Source organism: Suncus etruscus, chromosome 12 (assembly GCF_024139225.1).
Source record: "Suncus etruscus isolate mSunEtr1 chromosome 12, mSunEtr1.pri.cur, whole genome shotgun sequence".
NCBI classification, from domain to species: Eukaryota; Metazoa; Chordata; class Mammalia; order Eulipotyphla; family Soricidae; genus Suncus; species Suncus etruscus.
The window spans coordinates 64,921,451-64,929,769 of NC_064859.1; the positions used below are offsets into that span (position 1 = coordinate 64,921,451).

Below are 8,319 nucleotides of genomic sequence, written 5' to 3' on the forward strand. Positions count from 1 at the left end.
GGTAGAACCTAGAGCATGGGCCTTGAACATTGTCAAACCAGAATCCCTCTGGCATCCTATGTGGTCCTTAGAACCTTCCAGGAGAAATTTCAGAACCAGAGGTATCTCCTAAGTGATACCTCTTATGGACTAAAAGCAAAAAATGAAAGGAAGACAGAACTATCAATTATCCAAGCTACAGTCAACAGCAATGAAATTCATGAAACAAACGTTCACAACCAAATTTCAGAAGGTGCCTCTTATTATGCCTCTTAAGCATTGAACCTTGAAGCAGGGTTTGGCGGCACCAAATTTCAGAAGGTGCCTCTTATTATGCCTCTTAAGCATTAAACCTTGAAGCAGGGTTTGGCGGCACAGGATGTACATTGGGAACACTGGTGGGTGGAGGTGGAGGTGGTGGGATTGGTCTTGAAATATTGGATATATCCGTAAAGCCAAGATATGATTATTTATTTTAAATAATGATGGTTTAAATAAAATATTAAAGAAGGGACTAGAGAGATAGCACAGTGGCAGAGAGTTTGCTTTGCATACAGTTGATCCAGGATGTACAGTGGATTGAATCCCAGGATTCCATATGGTCCCATGTGTCTGCAAGGGCAATTTCTGAGGGTAGAGCCAGGAGGAACCCCTGAGCGCTGCTGGGTGTGACCCCCCCAAAACAAAATTAAAGAAATTACATTTCAATTGAATTTAAAATATTTCTTTTTTTTTTTTTTTTTTTTTTTTTGGTTTTTGGGTCACACCTGGCAGTGCTCAGGGGTTATTCCTGGCTCCAGGCTCAGAAATTGCTCCTGGCAGGCACAGGGGACCATATGGGGCGCCGGGATTCGAACTGATGACCTCCTGCATGAAAGGCAAACGCCTTACCTCCATGCTATCTCTCCGGCCCCCGAATTTAAAATATTTCTAACTATGCAAATACATAATTTCAAATATAATGTATATTATATCACATAATGATTTTATTTTATTATGTAAATATGTTAATGAAAACATTAATATTGTGTAATTTTACAAGTAATTAATAGTTTATTTAATTAACAAACATGACATCTCATTAATTTTTTTTTTACTTTTTGACACAGGTTACATTGATTTTTCCTGCCACATGTACAGGTTCCCCTTGTTGCTATTACTGTTGTAGTTGTTGTTGTTTTAACTGGAAACAATGAAAAACTTCTAGACATGGAAACTAAACTAATTAGCCATGCCTATAGCTCCAAAAGGCACAGAAATGTGTGAGCGTCCTGGCCTCCCCGAGATGGATTGGCCGTGAACGGAGAACTCCGTGCAGTCCCTTCCCTGGACAGATGTTGACATGTTCCTGTGACTGTTCACAGATGTTTGCCTTCTGCCATCCTGAAAATGTGGTTTTTTCTGTCAATTTGGAAATCCCAAATACTGGGATACTACTATTCCCCTTGTCTGTTGTTTCCCCAGTTATACCATTTCAAATAAACTTCACAGTAATACACAAAGCCAGTATCATGGTGCCATTTTGCTGATGACATTCAACAATGAGGATCTATGCCTCTGTAATGCTGTATTTGCAAGTTCCCCAAGGGGGCTACTTGGCTTTCAGAGCAACACATCCTACCATTAATGGTAAAGGAGCCCTGACTTCTGAAAGGGTCTTATTCATATTTGTTCAAAAATCTGGAGTGGCCTGTTAGGTGTTTTTCCATGGACTTGGGGCCCATAGCCTGCTTCTAAACATCATCTGTTAACTGAAGACAAGAATGAAACCATTAAAAGTGAGGAGGAGCCTAGGGGAGGGACCAGGTATGGTACATGTGCACTACCATCAGAGGTTGGTACAGGGCAGTTGGGGGAAAGCTGTTTCCAAGAGTGCTATGGCATGATTGATGAAGCTGAGGGAATGGGGAGGAGAGAGATTGGGAGAGTGGAAATATTGTTTAGTTTACATAAAACTCTTTTGGAGAAGAAAATTGTATGCCATATACCAGAGAAAAACACTGGGTTTTGGGCCACACTCTGTAAAGCTCAGGGCTTATTCCTGGTTCTGCCCTCAGAAATGGCCCCTGGCTTGGGGATCATATGGGACATATGGGGTTGATCCCTGTCCATCCTGGGTCAGCCCTGTGCAAGGCAAATGCCCTACAACTGTGCTATTGCTCCAGTCCAAATTAAAAAAATTTTTTTATAATCATATACAGGCAAAGGAGATATTTCAAAAGGCTGAATCTCATTCTGGAGCTCTTGGTAGGATCTCGGGTACTCAGCATGATGCCCTAAGCACCTCTTGGAGTGAACCCAAAATAAAACCTAAAACAGATATAACAAGGCAAAAGAGGAACAGAGTGATAGCACTCCTGGCAGGATAGGCCATTTGCCTTGTATACAGCCCATCAGGGTTCGATCCTCATCAGGACATTTGGTCCCCAAGTACTGCCAGGAATGATCTCTGAGCACAGAGAAATAACCCTTAAGAGTAAAAATTTATATTTATTATAAACGTATAAATGCCACTACCCCACAGCTAATCTGAGTTGCCTCCCTATGAACCTATGTTGGGAATTCAAAACAACAACAACAACAACAACGAAACAAAATCCAAATTAGAAAGGCCAAAAGAAACAAATAGTAAGCTTCAGACAGTGGTCCTTAAACTATGGTCCACGGGCCACATATTGTATTTGTATGTTTTGTTTCTTCATTGCAAAATAAGATATAAGCAGTGTGCATAAGAATTCGTTCATAAGGTTTGTTTTTACTATAGTCAGACTCTCCAATGGTCTGAGGGACAGTGAACTGGCCCCCTGTTTAAAAAGGTTGAGGAGCCCTGCTACAGAACATTGAGAGAGGTGGTTATGGTTTTCTTTGCTGCAGGTGTCTCAGCATCTCTGTGGGGACGAATTTCTTCAGAAAAGGAAAGTGGGAACACGAATGGATGAATATGAAATATGCAATAATGAGATCACACATGGCTTTAGGTGGTTTGTAATCTTAGAATAGAATAATGTTCAATTAGGACCCAGAGGATAAAAGGAAGGCTAATTTCTTACATATAAAGTAGTTCCTGACCCTAGGTGTAATTTCTGATCTAAATTAAGGGATAGCAGGAATCCTGTTTTTTTTCCTAAAATAATAGCCTTAACCTGGGAATAGTTTTCTAGCTAGGAGCAAAAGCCAACTTCCTATGGTCTGGTTATAGAAAGAGGTATAAGAAAGGGCTACAGAATTATACCTAGTAAATAGCCTAATTTTACACTGGCCAAACCTGTCCTGAGAGGACAGACCCCACCTGGGTCCTACTGGGTCCCAGCACCAGGTGGAACAGAGCTCACCAGAGCAGAAAAGACCCAGCTGAGTCTGTTTCTTCAGGAGACTCAGACAGAGCAGCTAGAGCTGGTGCCTGGGAGGCCTCTGTGCTCTGAGTGTTCCGAGGTTGTGCCCCAGACTCAGAGCAACTCCGTGGTTGGAAGATGGGCCACAGAACTCAGCCAAATGCCTTTAAATTGTCAGGGGTCAAGTGCACCCCTTCATTGTACTTAGTGATTCTGCAGCCTTAGCCCCAAGCAGCACAAATCAACATCTGGTGAAAAATCCAGACAATTGCTCCTGGCTTGGGGGGGACCCTCTGGGACACCGGGGGATCGAACCTTAGTCCTTCCTTGGCTAGTGCTTGCAAGGCAGACACCTTACCTCAGAGCCACTTCGATGTCCCCCACATTTGATAATTCTTGATAAAAATTTTCTCTACTCTCTTTCTCCAACATTATCTGCTTCTGTCATGCACAAAGTTCTCATCATCTCACCTGCAATAACTTTACGTCTGAACTGTCTCTCCTGTTCTGTAACATTTCCACCCTCTGAGAACCACCTCTGAATGATCAGAACATTCAGAAATCCAATATGGCTCTCCATGTTCTAGAAGCATGGTGGTAGAAATCACACATCAGATTCCAATATTCTGTAGCCATAGGTACTCAAATTTCATTTCATCTGGATAATATGCCCTTGGTTACAAGCACCGTTTCTTCAACTAGATCTTATAGCATTGCTTCCACTTTCATTAGAAAATGTAATAAAATTCCCTGAGAAAATGGCATTTTAATGGAGTCACAAAGGGTGATTTATGTAAGAAGGGAAAGTACTGTGTACAGACTATGGGGTAACCTGCAGGACTATCAATGCTAGGTTTTCAATATCTTTGTGACTAGCTATGAAAAAAAATGACATCTTTTTTTGGAGGGGTCACACCCAGCAGCACTCAGGGGATACTCCTTGCTCTAGGCTCAGAAATCTGCGGGGTCCTGCAAGCCCCCCGGAGGGGCCCGGCCAGCGGGGATCAGTCGAGAGGCTCACGGACGGCCGCACCTTTATTTTGCAAGGCTCAGATCACACCACACCTGTAAGAAATCTGGGAGAGGTTAATAATAAATGGCCCAAGACATAAACTCTGTTCAAAGGCGTTTATTAAAGTCCAGCACCTTCTTATATAGGGAAGGTGAAGGAGGCAGGCAAAAGGCAATGTCAATCATTCTTTTGGCATGAAAATTACTTCATTATTCCAAATAAGGCAAGTGGGCAATACTTCTTGCAGTATCCATGGAAACATCTTGTGACCTTCTAGCTGCATTCCTAACTGCTTAACTATCAGGAGGTGGTGGAAGATGTGCTTGCCTCAATGATCTTGAACAGACAATGTAACATACACTTATTGATAACAGCCTCGTTGACTCCGGAATGTAGTCTTAAGGAGTGAGGCCCTGTCTCTGATAATGGTACCGGGTAGTGTTGCTCTCCTCCGGGCTAAAATTAATTATCTCTTGCAGCTGCACATTCCTTTCTCTTTGGCCCAAGAACTTACAGCAAGACTGCACGTAGCCTTTAGGTGAAAGGCTGAACTAAGGCAGAAAGTATAGCAAAATAACCTCAAACAAGTCACAGTCCCCAACATCTCCCCCTTTCTCTTCTAATAAAAGAAGGAAAGTTGTGAGCGGGTGGAAGAACCGTGTCTTAGGCTACAAGGTTTGACTAGGTTGGACACGGCCAAAGCCGCATTTAAAAGATGGCTACAAGCGCCGTGGGTGTGCACAGAGATCCGAATTATGCGTTGTAGCCTTTTAGGGCCGTGTCCTAACTGGGACCTTGCTAATCCCGTCGTAGGTATCTCCACAGCCGAGAGCACAAGTACCGGAGTGAGCTCCGTTTGTTAGCTATGCGCTCTATCTCCTGAAAACTTAGTGGCTGGAAGGGCGGCTTGGTGACAATAGCCAAGTTTTCACAGGAGTCACGTTGGGTTAACTGTTGGTAGTGAACTTGAACAGAGGTTTTTGCCGTCTCATCTACCTGGTTTTTAACAAGGGCAGTAAGTTTGCGGAAAGCCCATGGGTCAAAGGAAAGGAGCAGCATGAGGCTAATAAGAGGGTCCAAAATAGTGGACAGTAATGTATGTATCCAAGGAGAAGAGAAAAACCAACCCTGTTACCAACCTTGTTCTTGGTCAAAACGTTTCTGGAACTCCTTCATACCGTTACCAATACGTAGAACACTATCCCTAACTAATCCAGTTTTGTCTTTAAATACACAGCATAGTTCTTTAAGGGCCACACAGACTCCCCCTTCCTTTATAAGGGCGAGATATAAACCACGACGATTTTGAAGCACAACATCTGCAAGGGAACTAACAGTATCAGTGAGAAATTGTAAGCTATGTTTGATTTCATTAATGTTTTGTTTTACAGCCTGAGTGGGAATGCGAAAATTGGACTGAGTGGAAACAAGGGAGTAAATTTTTATGCCAGCACCAGTAGTGAGGGCTAGAGCAGAGGCATTTATAAGATTTTACATTTGCACGCCCGAAAGGTGGAATTGAACCACTCTGTCGCTAGACAGCTACAGGTTTGAAGCCTGCACCCCAGACCACTGAGGCTCATCCGGGCGCATTTATAAGATTTAAAATAACTTGAGAGGAGGAGGATGGGCCAGAAGGCAGAGTTCGTAGCTCACAACTTGCCCAACAGTGAGTTAATGACGCTGAGGCTGAACTTTCTAGAGAAGAAGTTTAGAGTCATTGGTGTAGATAGGAGATTTAAACGTGATGCTTTCATAAAACGGCGAAACCGGTGAATTGCAGATTTAACAGTGTTCATAGCTGGTGTTGGAGAGCGCCTGGGCAGAGGCATTGACCATTTGCAGGATGAGGTTCAAGGTGGAAACCGGACCAACAGGTTTGATGGTTATTTTAGGCATTAACAAAGCTAAAACATAATAATCATGATAAGCAAGAAACATTTTAGTAACAATATGGGGAGAAAATTCAGTGGAGCAAACAAAATAAGTGGAGTTGGGGGCTTCAATGAAGATGGAAGAGTTGTTAACAATAATGGTTTGATTGCAAATGTTTGATTGTTGAACAGGGGGGCACATATATGGTTTGAGTAAGCAAAGTTCCACGACCGTGATTTGTTTGCAATGGAGGTTGTTGGTGGCAGTGGTGGGCATCCAAGGCAGTTAGGCAGAGTGCCCAATTCAGCATTGTTAAAGGTGGAGTCAGTTAGAAACAGGTTTGCAGGAATGGCGGCTAGCAGGAGGTAAAATGGTTACTTCATATAAAAATTAAGAATTTACTTAGTCCTCTGGCTTGGGTTTACAGGCAGAAAACATTAGCAATTTACATTACACTAGTTATTTTTGAATACCACGGGAATGTTATTTGACTTCTGTTAGACTTTGGCATAAAAGAAAATTTATAATTAACAATTGCTAATTAAAAAAAATTTTTTTAAACAATATAAAGGATCTTTCTTAAACTTCTAGTTATTATGTTAAAGCTGGATGCTATTTTTTAGCCATAAATATATATTCTATAAGCCTGAACTTACACATAACAGGAAAGCCGGGTGACTGCAAAGTCCAGAAATTCTCCAGGGAAAAGTTATCCCCGATGGCCATTGAGAAATCTGGGGTTTGCCATCCCCCACACCCTCCGCCATGTTCTTAGAAGGACAAAGCTAGCTTAATACATAATTTTTAACACATGATTTTTAGTTGCAAGATGCCAGTTTGTGAACTGACCAGACTGAACCAGGTTGAAAAAATTAATTGAAATTTGAAAAATGGATAAGGCTTTAAAAATTGTATTATTATAAAATGTAGAGATAACAAATAAACAGACAAAACAAAACAACACTAAACACAACATTTTACACTTGTGGCCACTTTCATTCATCACAACAGACACATAAACCGACAAAAGGATTGATTTAAGACTTATTTATAAAAAATTGACAAGCGCTTTTAAATATTTAGCTAGCATGTTTGTGAGAAGAAAAAAATTTTTGTAGAAAAAATTTTTTTAGTTTTGAGAATACTTAATGTAGATGGAGTGGAACTTTGCTGAAAATAAATTTTAAGGTTTAGATTTAACACAAAACATTTTTAAAACAATTTTAATTTGAAGTTTAAAACATTAAGTAAAATGGTTAATGAGCACTGTAGAAGGAGTCTTCACTCTGAAGTATGAAATCATTTGCTGTAAATGAATAGGTTTTTTTTTTAAATTGGTTTTGCAGTAGAACAGTAAGACAGCTGCAATAAAGTGTTAAAATTTTTATGATTAAACACAAGAGCATGAACTATGATTATTAAAGGTATAAAAAACTGATTTTAAAAAACAAACAACTGTTTTTACTATGAAGACTTTAAGTGAATAATTTGTAAAAAATATTATATACCAAATTAACTAAATGCTTAGATTATTATAAAATATAGTTAAAGACATCTGATGCATTTACACACCTAGAACTTAAGACTAAAATTATATTTAATACTAGTTAATTTGCTTATAAAGTTTAGTTACTTTTATATATTACTTATAAAATTATATATAATATATTTTTCATTAATATTATTTTTTCACTGCGACACAAATATACAGATTTGTATAATGTGCTGATATTTTGAATGCACTTAAAATAATAGTTCTTTCAATGCAGAAATAAAGAACAACCATTGCTGTAGCACAAAGTTAAAAATAAGGGTACTATAAAGCACACCTAGGTGTTTACTGTGCATTAAATTAACTATATTGTTTAAAAAGGCTAACCACATTATTTTTCACATAATTTTGTAAATACTTTAAAAACTAAAATAAAACTTTTAATAGAAATATAAGGCTTAAATTTAACACTTTTGTGTTCGTTTGGATTTTAAAACACAAAGAAGTTTTTCTTTTACCAATATTTTGTTATCTGTAAAGTGACAGAATTATGACCTTGCTGTAAAATTTACTGAGAGGCATGAAAAAAAAGTTTATTGCCGTTATTTTCCTGTTGCTTTTTAATGTTT

At 39.5% G+C, this 8,319-nt stretch overlaps 2 non-coding genes across 2 annotated transcripts; both read right to left on the reverse strand.

The window, feature by feature from the left end:
- Window positions 1-5,825: 5,825 nt before the first annotated feature.
- TRNASTOP-UCA (transfer RNA opal suppressor (anticodon UCA)) lies at window positions 5,826-5,912 on the reverse strand. Its single transcript has one exon. It is a non-coding gene; the product is annotated as a tRNA-Sec (tRNA).
- A 2,004-nt stretch (window positions 5,913-7,916) lies between these two features.
- On the reverse strand, window positions 7,917-8,046 carry LOC126025422 (small nucleolar RNA SNORA22). The gene has a single exon (XR_007501428.1). It is a non-coding gene; the product is annotated as a small nucleolar RNA SNORA22 (small nucleolar RNA).
- Between the last annotated feature and the right edge of the window lie 273 nt (window positions 8,047-8,319).